We start from the raw sequence: 15805 nt of genomic DNA on the forward strand, positions 1-15805 counted from the left end.
AAGACGGGAAGGAAAAGAAATAAAAAAAACGAGCTGATGCGTCGTTAACAAGAAGAATGGAAATAGGTATTTGAATACATCTAATATGAACTGTAAAAAAGTTGTTTTCGTTTCGGTTTGAAAAAAATGAGAAAAGACTCAAGTGCACAAATTTTATGTGAACGCATCCGTTTGGATAGAATTTTATATTTGCAATTAAGAGAAAAAAACATGGCTAACCCTTGAATATGAAATATCATCAAGTCTAGTATTGTCCATATATATATATATATATATATATATATATATATATATATATATATATATATATATATATATATATATATGCGAGCAAACAGTTAATAAAACATGTTAAAAAACACTTTGAAAAGAGTTAAAAACATACTTAATATGAAAAGAAAATTGATAATTGAAAGTCCTTAATCCGCGGAGTTTCGAAGAAATACTTTCCTTCTCATCAGAGGCTAGGAATTAGCAAAATGCAGGATCGGATTTTGCATGCAAAAGTATTTGATGAAACAACAAGTAAGTCAAAGATCTCACTTGATAACAAAAAGTGAAGCAGAGGGAATATGGTGAAGAAAAAGGTGATTAAACGTGAATGGATAGTCTGGTGGAAGATAAATAATCCAGTGACGGTAAAATCCAAATATATAACTTCAAGAAAGTTAATTGAATTTCCATTTGCACAAGTAAAATCCAAGGAAATTCCGTAATTGGAAGATGGTCCAAAATAATCCAAAGGCAGAAATCCACGGAATAATAATTCACAAAAATGTGTACAAGGGGAAAAAAGGGACAAATTCCAATAATATTAATAAAAGAAAAATAAGATATGCTTTTTACTCTACTGCCGAGACATAAATATAAATAAGAAAGATCAGGGAAGAAGAAGAGAAAAAACTAAATAGTGATAGAATTAAATATAAAATAGAAAAACAAATGTCAAAATGACCCAGACAGGAAATGTTAAAAGGTGCGAAAAAATATATAGTGCAAAATAATATAGGTCAACTGAAATGTACAGGTCATCAATTAAAAAATGTCAGCAAGAGTTGTTAGAAGACACTAAATGGAAAATAAATTAATAAATAAATAGAAAATAATAAATAAACAACAAATAAATAAATATTTTATTTTGTATTTATTTATTTTTTTTATTTTTTATTTATTATTTTCTATTTATTAATTAATTTATTAAGATAATAAGAAATTAAATTTTGTTCATACCATTCATTATTTTTCACAACTTATGATATTATTTATTTTCAAACTTATAATCCATTCATCTCATTAACCATTATCCTTGAGTGGTTTTTGTTCTTGATCTTCTTTTTCGCATGTCTTTAAAGCATGTGATAATAATACAACAGTTTCACACATTTTATGCAATCCTTTGCATTATTGTTTTATTCTGCAAAATCTTTCAAGCTGAACTGGTTGGGTAGTAAAAGACAGACAAATCAGAGTTGCATCGTATGATTCTCCGCTTCACATTCGCAAATGATTGGATCAGTTTTGTTGTTCTTCATCTTTGCATGTCTGGGAAGTAGAGGGCACGCAAGGCAGCATTGCATCGTATAGCCGGCTTCTCCATTGGCAGATGGTTGAGTCAGTTTTGTAGCTTATCTGGTCAGTACTAATACTTAAGTCTTTGGGGCATACAATCAAGGAGTTAGCCCCGGGCATCAGCAGGTCATCATCGTTAACTTCCTTGTAGCTTTGAGAAAATGCTAGATTGCACATAAAATTTGATCTTGTGCCATATTCACCTGATTTGTATTAGAAGTTAATTATTTCAGCTAATGTAAGTAGTTGTCTTTTGTGTAAATAGTATATGTTCTGTATGAGACACAGAAAACAATTATAAATAATTCTTATTTGTGCCTCTTTAAAGCAGTTTCAAACATTTTATGCAATCCTTTGCATTATTGTTTTATTCTGCAAAATATTTCAAGCTGAACTGGTTAATCAGTAAAGGCAGATTTGCATCGTATTGGTCTCCTCTTCACATTCGCATCTGGCCATATGAACTTTCGATCGCTCCATTTCTATTTTCAAGCGGTTGAGTGTTTACCACTGGGACCAGGATGTTTTTGAACTAGGATGGATGGCCTTAGAAAGGTTGATTTCTATGTCAGTAGAAGGGCTACATTCTGTAGCCGTCTGGCGCGCAGCTTTAGTTTGGTCTCTTCCAGAGATATTGTTAGGGATTCATTGATAAGTAGTAACTCATTAGTAAAATAACATATCTCTTTCTCTTTTAAGATTTCTAAAACTGTCAGTGGATCAATTCTTTGATTCTAGACTATAACACCATTAATATATGTCCCTCTCTCACTCGTTGACTCTCTTCAGAAAAAGAGAGAAAGATTTGATCACCCGTCCCTTCCCTCACAAAACACAAAATAAAACAAAAACAAACTCGAGCGATATCCGCATTTCTGTCTGTGATGTTGCCAAACATAACAAGGACATTGATGCCAGCAAAGCAACTTGACCTGACAATATTCCAGTCATAGTAATAAAAAAAGCTGCAACCGTAACTAGCTCCCATTCTTGCAAAGCTGTTCAAACGCCGCCCAAGGGAGAAATTCTTCCCAACACTTTGGCGAACCTCGTTGGCCTTCTTAGTATTTAAAAATACTGGAGACTGGTCTTCTGCATCTCTGTGCAGACAAATTATTTTTCTATCCGTCATGAACAAGTTGCTCAAATCAGTGATGAATAGAGTTGTCAACTACCTCAGCTAAAGTGACCTATTTTGTGACAAGCAATATGGCTTCGTCCTACGAGATCTACAGCTGATGTACTGACTGTAATTTCACACAGACGTAGTGAATCTATCGATCAGAGTTTCCTCTCATGAGCAATAGCTCTTAACATATCAAACGCATTTGAGAGACATTGACATAAATTTCACAAGATTTCCAGCTACGAAATATCTGAAAATGTCCTCTCAACCATCAAATCCTTTCTATCTGATAAGTTTATACAAGTAGTCATCAAAGGACAGAAGTGCCTCAAGGATCCATCATGGGCCCAACCCTTTTCCTGATTTTCATCACTAATCTCTCAAATCATATTCTAAGATCATTCGTTTACATATACGCAGACGACATTATAATCTATTGTAGCATTTCAAAGATCAGCAATGATGAAAATCTCGCTTGGTCTCTCTCTCCTCCGACCTTGAGCACGTAGTGCAATGGGGCTAAAGATGGCTGGTTAATTTTAACGCATCTGAAACCAAGCTTCTATCTTTTCACTAGTAACATTCTGATCACTACTTGGCCCCAATTGAAATGAACGGCTCTTGTCCTGAGGAAACACACTGCTTTGACAAGCTTTTGGAACTGGCCTCCACTCCTAACCTGAAATGGAAGACTTATATCAAATCTGTTGCCAAGATCGCTGGAAAAATCGTTGCATCATTCTACCTCTCCAGAAGACATCTCAATCCAGACGCAACCCATTATGGATACAAGAACCAAATACGTTCTGAAATGGAGTACTATTGCCACATCTGGGGGGGGGGATGACTGCTCAGAGTACTATTTCTTGCTTTGACAGAGTTCAAAACCGGTTTCTAAACTTTTTTCTTCTCCTTGCAACCTCTTTTCCACAGAAGAGACGTTGTTAGTCTATCAATTCTATCATCATTTTCATAACAGATGCTAGATTGACCTTCAGTCTATGATATACCTTCAAAACATTCACAACAAACACTTGCCTAGCTACACCAATTTCCCTCACTCTCTGTGCCTTAATCTAAACACAAATTCCATGAACAAAATTTATTTCCTAGAACTGTCTGACCATGGAACTCTGCACCACGAGTCTGCTTTCCAGCTGACTACAACATGTTCGTTTTCAAGTCCAATGTAAACAGTTTTTGTTGAGCCGCTTTTTTAAATAATCCAATGCTACTCAAGTTTCACAACTACCGATCATAACGCTATAGTCTCATTGACTACGTTACACCCATTAACCCTCATTCTCAAGTGGCTTTCAGACCTTGATAAGTGATAACTCCCTAGTAGAAAAAAAGTACGATTATCTGCTACGCATTTTACTTGTGACTTCCTGTCTGACGCAATATTCTGACACGTAGACCTGCTTCTAAAAGTTTCACTTCTTACTAAACTAACCTTGTGTTTTCTTGTGTACTCTTAAGTCACCACTTATCAAAGCCTAAAGGCCACTCGAGGTTAAGAGCTGATGAAATTGTTAGATGGACGGTAATAAAACATCTTGAGGGTTGGTAAGAATGATTGGAACTAGACAAAATTTGATTATTTAAGAGAAGAGTTCAACAAGAATTTGTTTACATTGGACTTGTTAACTCTAACCTTAACTGAAAAACAGTTCACAAACTAGACAACAATATACTCAGTTACAGACGGATTTTTTTTTACATTATTTTTACCCGTCCGTATACAATATTGCTACACCAATGTAAGGCTTTTAGTTCTCTCTTACTGCAAGAACTTAGACACCAGGGCCGGAAAGTGGGATTGAGAAATCGACGCCTCTTAAGAGGGGCACTTTGATCTGCAAAAAGTGTATGGGCAGCCCCGTCGGTATTTCCCGGTAAGGGCGCCTCAGGCGATTAGAAATAAACTAACCTTTTCTCAAAGGGAGACGGCAAAGCCCGAGAGGGTGGATCTCCTAGAACTGCACAGAACTAAATTCCCACTGCAAAATCAACAGGGACCGGATCATTACAGTAATGGTCTAATTTCTGTTGATTTGGGGGGGGGGGTAAAGATAAAAATCCCCTAAATTGGACACAATAGATTCGAGTAGTTATTTCCATAGCGTTCAAGAGCATCCATTAGGCCAATTCCATTCTCGTAATATTTGAATCTTATGGCTTGGCACGAATAGATGGCCACCGAAGAACGTAGAATAATTCTTTCTTTCTCAAACACAGGCGGGCGATGGAAGCCTCACAAAAGACAAAGTTCGTTGTTCAAATAAATAATGGTCGCCTATCAGATAGATCAAGACGAAGAAGATCGATACTCAACGATGGCTGACGTATCGATACTACAACGAGCTATACAGGAATTTATTTATGAAAAACAGACATTTTGGCGATATTGAATTATCTTACCTAGACGCCGCTATTTTGAATTTATGGCCGTGGCTGCCATCAACTGAAGGTTTCTCTTTTACCAAACGGTAAAAAAAAACAAGGTTTTAAGTTTTATTTAGACGTTTTCAAATCGATATAAATGATTATACAGTAAAAATTATTAAATAAAAAAATAATCGATTTGTTTTAATTCAAATTATTTGATGGTTTTCAGTAATCAAATAAAACTTCTATTTTCATCTGATACTAGCCTTAAGTTTTATTATTAAACAAGCAAGAGCACCCGACGTTTTCCGGTCGTAAAATACGTTTAAATGTATTTTTATCCATGCATATTTTCTATTTATTATTACAAAGCCAATTCTTTATTGAATATTATATTGTGCCTAATATATAATTGTGATTTCAAAAGTTAAAAAAAAGAAAGAAAAAGGACTTGGGTGTCATCAGCTAAAATCGAAACCAAAAAATTTAGCGCTCCAGCCGTGTTTCCTACCATTTGAGCTATCGACTGATAGATAAGAAAGATGTAAAATTAAACCACTTCAAGCTATAAATCAATTTGCGCATATGCAAAAGTAATAGAAATATGTCGGCAAGTTGAAATGAACATTTTACATTTAGCTTGCCGATATATTTCTGTACGCGTTATTCATCCATCCAAACAAAGATTTTACTCATTATAAACAATCCTTGGTGTATGATTACTATTTCTTGTTACTTTCACTGTTATGTGATCAGTAGTTTAAGAGTTTATCGGTTAAATATTTTTACACACATACATATATCTACTGTTTTACAGAATTAATTTTAATTTAAATTTTGATTAATTTTTATTATACATTTTTCTACAATTACCAATAAAATAAAAAAATGGTTTAAAATATGGATATACAGCAAATAAATGTTACCAAAGGCAAGGTAAGTTACTCTTCTACCTCCTGTGTTTTTGTGTGTATGCGCGTGTGTATGTGTGTGTATGTGTGTGTGTGAGTTTTAACTTATCTTAATGTGTTCAACAAAAGTAATGTCATTCTGTAAAGTTAGAAAAAAAGTTACAGTTTCCTTACAGTCATTTGTACCCTGAACATGTTTATACACCGAACCCACACGTTGTATATAGTCTACGGAAGGAACATAGGCCAAGTAATAACTCGACTGCATTAGTATTTGTTTTTATAACAGAAAAATTTATTTTCTCATTTTCCCCCTGCGCATGACTTCTCATTGCGGCTGTAACGTTATCCACGTCTCTCGAACGTGCTTTCGAACGTCCTACACGTCTCTAACATGATCATCGAACGTACTCTTAAACGTCCTCCATGTTGCTAACCTGATCGTTTTCTCTAACTTACTCTGTCTCCTTTTTGTAATTATTTTATTTTTCCTTGCATTGGCGTTATTTCGCACACGACTCGGTATTTGTATATATCCACCATACATGCTCTGTCACATGTCATTAATTTCTCAAAATCGAAAAATAAACAAAATGACTAAGAAAACATTGCATTTTTGCACGATTGGTGACATTTATTGAATCGTCTTGCCCATTATAAATATATATATATATATATATACATATATATATATATATATATATATATATTTAGTAATGTGATTGATAATTTAAAAATCAAATCATAATTAGATTAAAAATCCGTTTCATAAGAAGGAACAACAACAAAATCAATTATTTGTACGATCGTTTCGGAAAACAGTGTTTTTATTGTAGTAGACATCGAGTTACGGACAATAATTATTACATATAGTTTTTTAATAAACAAGGTTTCTTCATGAGAAAATTGTGAAGGATTTTTATTAAATTTAAAAGACACCATAACTAAACCTAGCATTAAAAGTAAAGCAGATGTATTTAGGCGTTGAAACCATCGATCTGCTTCCACTTTACGAATTCCGGTTTACAACTTCCGGTTTCAAAAATTATATTAAATTAGCTCTAGGATATTTACCTATCGAGCTTATTATATATCTAAATTACAACGAGCACTTTTTCTTTCCTGTATTTTAATTAAACTAGTAATTTCACTATTACATTAAAATACACTCTGCTCTTTAGACTATTGTTCTAATCTCCTTTAAATTATATATATATATATATATATATATATATATATATATATATATATATATATATATATATATGATTACTTAATTTAATCACATAAATTAATATACGAAAGTATAAATTTATGCGTAAAGTTTAAATATTTACTTCAACAGTGGTCAATACGTAGGTAGTAAGTTATAAAATATATATGGCAATTAAGCCAATCAAATTGGTTGATTTTCTGTTCTAGTATGCGACCCCTCCTTTCGCAGAGTGCTGAAAGAAAGCTTCAAATGACTCCACATGGCCTATTTTGAAGCAGTTTGGTCTTCAACAATTGCATTTGCCTTTTTTCCAAGCGTAAAGTACGAACTAATTAAGGAAGAAAACGCAAAATATCACAAGGGTTCATCAACAGACCGAGTTATTCGCGAATTTCATCATGCTTAGCCAATACTATTAATTCGCCTTGTTCCTTGGGTTTCATATTAAAGATGAACCTTTCCCTCACGGATGCCTATACCAGACTAGATTAATTACTGATTATTTACAATGCTATCGGCCCGTTTGGCATAATTATTTTAGTGTTTGCTAATTGGCCAAAATACCAGGATTAAATCTTCGGCCCAGTCATACCACAAACTAAAAGAATTTGTACTTGATACTCTTTGCTAAACACTACATAATAAAAAATAAGTGAAATAATTTGAAAACAAGTGACGGCCTCCCCTACATCTTGATACAGTAGTAAATAAAAAGGGAGCCTTCGGGTCGGAGTTGACTATTTTACTTTTTACTTTTTTAATACCGCTTTCTGCTTACACGCCATCTTGTTCAGCCAATCAGAGTCTTTGGGTTTTTCTAGCAACACCCTTTCCTGCCATTCTATCTCTAACTTAAGCACTGATTTGTTTGAGTTGCTGAAAATCCGACGGAATTTTTTTTTCTACTAAATAAAGAATGTTGACGTTAGAATGGAACAAAATTCACCGATGGGCCTTCAGAAAAAATACCCCCTCCCCCCAAAAAACTTGGGTAGATTCCAAGAGAAACACATGAAAGGAATCCGTAAAAGAGTTCACGTTCTTTAGAACTGTTCATATCACGAGAAAGTTCCCCCAGGTAACAACGGAACATATGTTATTTGATAGTCGACAAGACTTATTACCGATTTAATAAGAAAATATTATGGAGTTAGGAAAGGTGAACGTTCTGATAGCGTACGAACGTTTCATAGACCAGATAAAAGAAGGGTGCAGGGAGGAGGGACTGTTGAAAAGACTGAATGTCAAGATGACAAAAAACCCCGAAAAAACCCAAAATCAAAACAAAAGAAAAACATTGTAAATATCACGTGTTCAAGTTATAAAGCTATCCTTAAGTCTTGGCAGACTATGGATACCCACTGTAAGGGTGCATGCGCGTGAATTTTCGTGGCAAGAGTTGCGCAATCTGTTCCTGAGTTGACATTGTTGAATACCAATGGCAAGTGGAGGTCTAGGACGACTGGAAACAATACCGAGATAAGCGGAAAGCACATACAGCGCCTAGAATTCCCAAATGGCCACCCATCTGGTACTAGCCAGGCTCAACGTTGCTTAACTTCGGTGATCTGACGGGAACCGGTGTTTCAACGTGATTATGCCGTACATTAACAGGCAAATTTCTGGCCGAAAACGGATTACAAAGATTTTCCCAAATCTCCATACCCTGTATATCAAATTTCGAGTCTGTAGACTGAAAGTAACAGAGTTATTGTGAAGGGAAATGTACACAGACAGACAGACAGACAGACAGACGTTTAATTTAATGCTATATACATGAGTGAACTTGAATGCCTACTAAACACGATTCTCTCGGTGGTTTTGTCAGGACAACCTGGCATGAGGATAATTTTCTCTACAGGTAAACGCTGACTAAATATTCAAAATCACATAGTATGCGCGGCCCAAATAAGATCTCCGTATGGCTAACCCACAATGGTTTTTACGGGGAATGGTGCACCTTCTCAAAGTGATATTACCTCAAGTAACAGCACAGACCTGGATACTCCACGAAATAAAATTCTTGTTCTGAATTCAGTAAGACCAAGAGATTAAAAGAAAGGCATTCTATAACATATTTAAAGGGTCAAAAAGGGTGAAGAAAATTATGTTCTCAACTTCTTTACTAACTCAGTGTTTGGGAGGTAAAGCAGAACTGAATGTATGAATATCTATGTATCTCATATAGAGATCGAATGTTGGCCCCAGGAAAGGGGTGCCTTGATTTCTGAGAACTTCGACTGAAGTAAAATGAATAAAAATTTTAAAGAAAGTTCTTTTTATTATTTTCAACCGAGAACAAGGCATCCCAACAAATTTTCCAGCGCTTTTATATTATAGAAATAAAGAATATTGAATTTAAAGTGAAACGAATGGTTCCTATGTCATTTTCATGCCTCAAATAGTAATATATCAAAAAATTACGAAGAACGATAAGGTAGAAAAACAATTATTAATGAAAAAAGACATTTGTGAAAGGAAGCTAAATCACGATATTACGCTTACTAAAAATAAAAGAGATAAGTTGGCAGGGGAGATAATTAAGTTCTGCTGCTTACGTCACGTGACGAACGTAATTCAAAATGTCGGACAAAATTTATTCCTCGTATAAACTTTATCGAAAACAGTTTTTCATTGATAATTATTTTTCTACCTGATCGTTTTCTGTAATTTTTGTATATGTTACTATTTTCAACATGAAAATTGCGTATGCACCGTTTGTTTCACTTGAAATTCAATATTTTTCTTTTGTATAATATAGAAGCACTAATTTTCTTTAGTACAGGCCATCGTCAGTGCTCAGATGTCCACAAAACAAACACATCTACAAAATACCATCTTTAACTGAGAATAGTCTCGTTGCAATTCGCCCATTTAGTTAATTTTAGAAGGCTTTTTATGTCCTTATGTCCTATTATATATGTAATACGCAAGCTATATTATCAAGTGTTCATTTCGAAACAAGATTATTTAGAATGTATACAACAACCTTAAATAATCTGCTTAAAATCGCGCCAGCCACGCATACACCCAGATCGCTTCAGACTGACAGCAACTATAAACAACACCAGGCGTTTCCTTTTCTCTCTCCACAAAAGACTGATCCCTCGGGATTAATACCACCAGAAAAATGAAGAGGAAAATAAAACTAATATAACAAGTCTACTTTGAAAAAGGTGCATTACACCGAAAGTTTCAGAAAAAATAATTTTGATCATTTGATAAAATAAATTATAAAATTATTTGGTTTTCTAATGTTTTCTAATTAATCTTACGAAATAATGCATTCAAAGATATGACAAAACTCCATTAATCGTATATAATTTGATGATATTATGATATCTTTTTAATGGTCATCATAGTAGAATAGGATACTTTTATTTTATTAATGAATTAAAGCGGTATTTTGAAGTTTGTGTTAGTGAAGCACTTTTGATTCAAATATCATTAATATAAAAAGGTAAAAAGTAATAAAGTTATCGATTTTACCTGTAATTTGAGACTAGCCGGGGTGCCAGGCGTTACCTGGCTGTTTGGGGGTGTTTGTTGAGCAAAAAAAAAAAAAGTGGGAGTAGGTAGGCAGGCTCGAAGGCGGAGAGGAAAGTGAAAGAAAATCTGACGTCTTATCGATACTCCATAACGCGACCGGAAGTTCGGAACGTTAAAATTAGGCAAAATGAATCCAACCGATACGATGACTTGCAAAAATGGCTCGCAAAACATCGACACTCTCCCTGTAGAAAATTGGCCAGTTGAGAGTGAAGGAATTAATGTTTTTGGCCAATTTTTCGATAATTATCGTCCGAGACGTCAAGCTTCAAAATAATACCGACTTCTTGAAAATCCGTCGCCTCTGTCGAAAGTTTTTTACATACATACATACATACATACATACATACATACATACTTTTAAACAGACAGGTGAGATTTATATTATAGATGAGCGAAATATCTCAAAATATGTCCGCGGTTGAAAGCTTGTGATCGTGAATCTTGGTTCCTAAATGCCTGGATGAGAACTGAGTTATTTTTCTTAAAACCAAAATGGAGAGGAGAAGGCATGGCATTTTTATATTATACAAACGAAAACAAAAATGAATTTCAGGTACAACACATGATACAACGCATTTTCCAGGTCTCAAATAGTAACATATCAAAAAATTAATAAAAACGATAGGGTAGAAAAATAATTATTAATGAAAAAAGACATTTGTGAAAGGAAGCGAAATCACTATATTACGCTTACTAAAAAAATGAGACGAGTTGGCAGGGGAGATAATTAAGTTATGTGGCTTACATCACGTGACGATCGTAATTCAAAATGTCGGACAAAATATTTTCCCGGTATAAACTTTATCGTAAACAGTTTTTCATTAATAATTATTTTTCTATCTTATCGTTTTTCATAATTTTTGTATATGTTACTATTTGCGACCCGACAATTATATAGGAACCATTTGTTTTACTTGAAATTCATTTTTTTTATAATATAGAAAGGCCGAAGTCACAAAACTGGTAATACCATTCTCTGGTTATCTTCAACTTCCTTCACCTCGCGTTGACAAAGACTATTTGTACTAAAACTATCTGCTAAAAAATGAACTAAGTTTTTTTGTTGTTTTTTTTCATTTTTTTCTTAAATCGTATTTTTTAGAATAAGAAAACGAACAAAAAAAAAATAGGTTATCAATTTTTTGTTCGTTGTCTAATTTAAAAAAATACAATTTGACAAAAAAAAAAAAAATGGGTTCATTTTTCAGCTGACAGTGTCGTACAAATAATCTGTCAACACGGGATGAAGAAAGTTAAAGATAGACCAATTCCCCGAATACAGACACAAGGATGATGAGACATTTTCTTGGAATTCTTAGCGAAGGAGAGTAGTATATTTTTTTTTCATGACGGTGGAATTACTAACAGGTTAAAAAAATAATTTTTAGGGCTATTGACTCCATAATCTTCCTAGTTGTTTGTGTAGAACATTGATTTTCAGGTTTCCCTCTCCCCGTAACCGCATTGTTTGTTTGTTTTTGTTTGCTGAGCATCAGCCATGATGATTAATTTTGGCATTCGTTTCCCCGATTTCTTTCTATTAAGAATTCTTTCTAGAAGGATATCGGGTATTTACGAGAGGGGTCACGTGGAGTTTGCCAACATTCCAAAATGAAAGCGTTTCTGTGGTGCTGTCGTTGTTGAGGTGTTGATCGTCATTCATCCATTCATTTCAAATGAATCAGATAATTATTCTCGGGTATTCGTTTCCCCGATATCTTTTTAAAAAAACATCGGATACTTGCGGGAGGGACCACGTGAAGGTTGGATCGAACTAGATTCGAACTTTGCACACCCAGCTTGTCAGTCCGTGTGGTTAACCACTGAGCGATCATCGTCTCGTTAACATTGTTACTAAATTGGCAACAACAGCAACAATGCTGCTTAATATAAAATTTGCTTGGTCAGTACTCTACATATATTTCAGTAAAGGGATATTGTGCAACGTGGACATTTCCTAAAGCCAACAGAATCTATTTTTTAAATGGTCTTAATTTTCTTGGACTAGCAAGCGTTGACAGAAATGTATCGAATTTGGACTAGCAAGCGTTGACAGCAGTGTGTCGAATTTGGACTAGCAAGCGTTGACAGCAGTGTGTCGAATTTGGACTAGCAAGCATTGACAGCAGTGTGTCGAATTTGAACTAGCAAGCGTTAACAGCAGTGTGTTGAATTTGGACTAGCAAGCGTTGACAGCAGTGTGTCGAATTTGGACTAGCAAGCGTTGACAGCAGTGTGTTGAATTTGAACTAGCAAGCGTTGACAGCAGTGTGTCGAATTTGAACTAGCAAGCGTTGACAGCAATGTATCGAATTTGGACTAGCAAGCGTTGACAGCAGTGTGTCGAATTTGGACTAGCAAGCGTTGACAGCAGTGTGTCGAATTTGAACTAGCAAGCGTTGACAGCAGTGTGTTGAATTTGGACTAGCAAGCGTTGACAGCAGTGTGTTGAATTTGGACTAGCAAGCGTTGACAGCAGTGTGTTGAATTTGGATTAGCAAGCGTTGGCAGCAGTGTGTCGAATTTTGGACTAGCCAGTTTTAACAGCAGTGCGTTGGATTTTTCTTAATTTCCCTGTTGATTGTGTTATTTTGTTGGTCTTGCGCAGTTCTAGTGGATCCAAGACTTTGCCTTCTCTCTTTGAAATTAGTTTATTGCTAATCACCTTTCTACCGAAGAATGCCGACGGGGCTGCCCAAGCATTTTCTTTATTTTCTTTATGCAGGCCAGTCAACTTCCTCTAGGGCGCTGGCTCCACTTTCCAACCCCATTGTGTCACTTTTTGCCGCCGTTGAATAAAGATAAATAACACCATATCGGTCAAAACTCACTGCTTTCAACTGTGATCGGAACCCGTCCGTCGCCATTAAGGGTAACGTGATTGCACACAAAGCTGAATCAGTCGGAGACGCGAATGCGGGGGACAAAGACATGTGCACCGGTGAACTTCACGCCTCCTTCTCAACCGGAGAAATTGTTTAATTAAAAATGAGAAACTCCGCCTCTCATTTCACCAGCCTTTCCCCATCTGCGTGTTTCTCTCTTAAACCTTAACTTCATCTTTTCCTTCTGTCTGTGTTATTTTTCTCTCTATACCTCGAACGGACAGCTGAGTATGGCAACGTAATAAATACCTTGCCTTCAAGTAAACACAGCCACATAAAGGAAGGTCATTTAATACCTGTCACCAGGATGACATTGTTTGGATAACGACCCAAGACTCAAGTGATTTTTATCGATTCTATTTTCCTGTTCTTATCTCTCGGAAATTAAAATATACAAGTGACGTCCAAAAATTTCAATGTTGTTTTAATCACTAACATTTTTTTTTACAATTTTATAATCTTATTAAATCATACATTTCGTATTTGTCTGTAACCAGATCTACGTTACAGTTCTTCATCTATTATTATTTATTTAACATTGGAATTTATTTCCGACTGTATATTATGTATTACACTGTTGTGCTAGGTTAAAGTTTGCATCCGTAATCTATATTCTATTGATAAAATTCTAAATGTTTATTTATTTATTTATGTGTGTGTGTGTGCCTATATACCAATAAAACTTTCGAACGGATGCACCGAATTGAAAAATCCCTTCCCCCCCCCTGAAAGATGTGAGCCACTAGATTGTTCTTATCTATATATCGTAACGAACAACGTCGAGTCACATAAAATCTCGCGAAATAAGGGTTTTGGAGCCGTTTCGTAAATTTGTCGAAAAAGTTATCTGCCCATGTCAACGGAATTTAGCACTGTCTGTATACAGTCGCGTTAACATCTTCCGGTATACGGACAGGACTTGTGGCGCAATGGATAACGCGTCTCACTATGGATCAAAACATTCCAGGTTCGAATCCTGGCAAGTTCGGAATAATTTTAACCATCATTTTATCTAACTTTTAATCATTATTCTTACCTTAGTAAGGGTATTTTTTTTCAGTGATTTTATTTTGTGCATATGGGAATTTCCCATACTCCGAGTTCACGGGGTAAACGTTAATGTTAAGACGATATTGAGTGTACTTGAAGTTGAGTGTACTCGATTTTGTGTTTGACTCGGCGTTGTGTGTGCCGACGCAGCGCAGCCGCTAGTATAAAATAAACGATTAATTTATATTATTTGGACTTCTCAGATTACTGTTTTAATCTTGACAGCAATGCGCCGAATTTGGAGTACTGAGCTTTGACAAGAGTGTGTCGAGTTTGGAATAGCGAGTTTTGACAGCGGTGTGTTGAATTTGGAATAGCGAGCTTTCATAGCAGTGTGTTCAATTTGGAATAGCGAAATTTGACAGCAGTGTGCTGAATTTGGAGTAGCCACCTTTCATAGCGGTATGTGGAATTTACAATAGCGAGTTTTGGCAGCAGTGTGTCGAATTTAACCCATAAAATTGTTAGCTGAAAGTGCAGAATAGTTTACGATTGATTATTTATCCATATTTATTACTTGTAAAATTTTATAGTCGTCTACTTCCGGCTAAGCCGGAAGTGTGACACAGAAAATAAATAAATATACAAATTGAGATAAATGATTCGTATGATTATTATTGATTATAGAAAAAAGTTTTTTTTTCTTTTAAAAAGAAATGTTAAAATAAATGTCGATATGATAAAAATGGAATATTATCGATCCTTTATGCGCCTAAGTGTATGTGAATTGATTTCTGTTTGTTTGTAAGGATATCATCTGATCATTTCGTTTTTAAAAACGTTAGCTGATAATCCCTACAAAGCAAAAAGAAAATGGCGTCTTAATTTCATAATACATAAAAAATAAAATAAAATAAAATAAACGAATCAGATAAAATTATATAAAAAGTAAATAAATGAATAGACAGTATGTGTGAGTATGTTAATGACACCACGAATGTGAGTTTACGCGAGATAAATTGGATTGGGTTTCATTCTTCTGGTAAAGTTGCGTGCGACTCATAATATCATCAAAAAAATTGGGGGCGTTTTGCTATAAGCATTTAAATGATACGTGTTTTGATCTTTCTTTTTTTTTTTTTCAATTTTCTTATAATGTTGTTCA

At 34.8% G+C, this 15805-nt stretch overlaps 1 protein-coding gene and 1 pseudogene across 1 annotated transcript in view; one reads left to right on the plus strand and one right to left on the minus strand.

Moving 5' to 3' along the window:
• The window catches only part of LOC145284453 (uncharacterized), a 1345403-nt gene that overhangs the window by 26744 nt on the left and 1302854 nt on the right, over positions 1-15805 (plus strand). The gene's annotated exons all lie outside the window — the stretch shown is intronic.
• On the minus strand, positions 8705-8821 carry LOC145285071 (5S ribosomal RNA; annotated as a pseudogene).

The sequence above is a fragment of the Euprymna scolopes genome, chromosome 9, assembly GCF_053919585.1.
Source record: "Euprymna scolopes isolate OS-2025 chromosome 9, ASM5391958v1, whole genome shotgun sequence".
Classification (NCBI taxonomy): Eukaryota; Metazoa; Mollusca; class Cephalopoda; order Sepiida; family Sepiolidae; genus Euprymna; species Euprymna scolopes.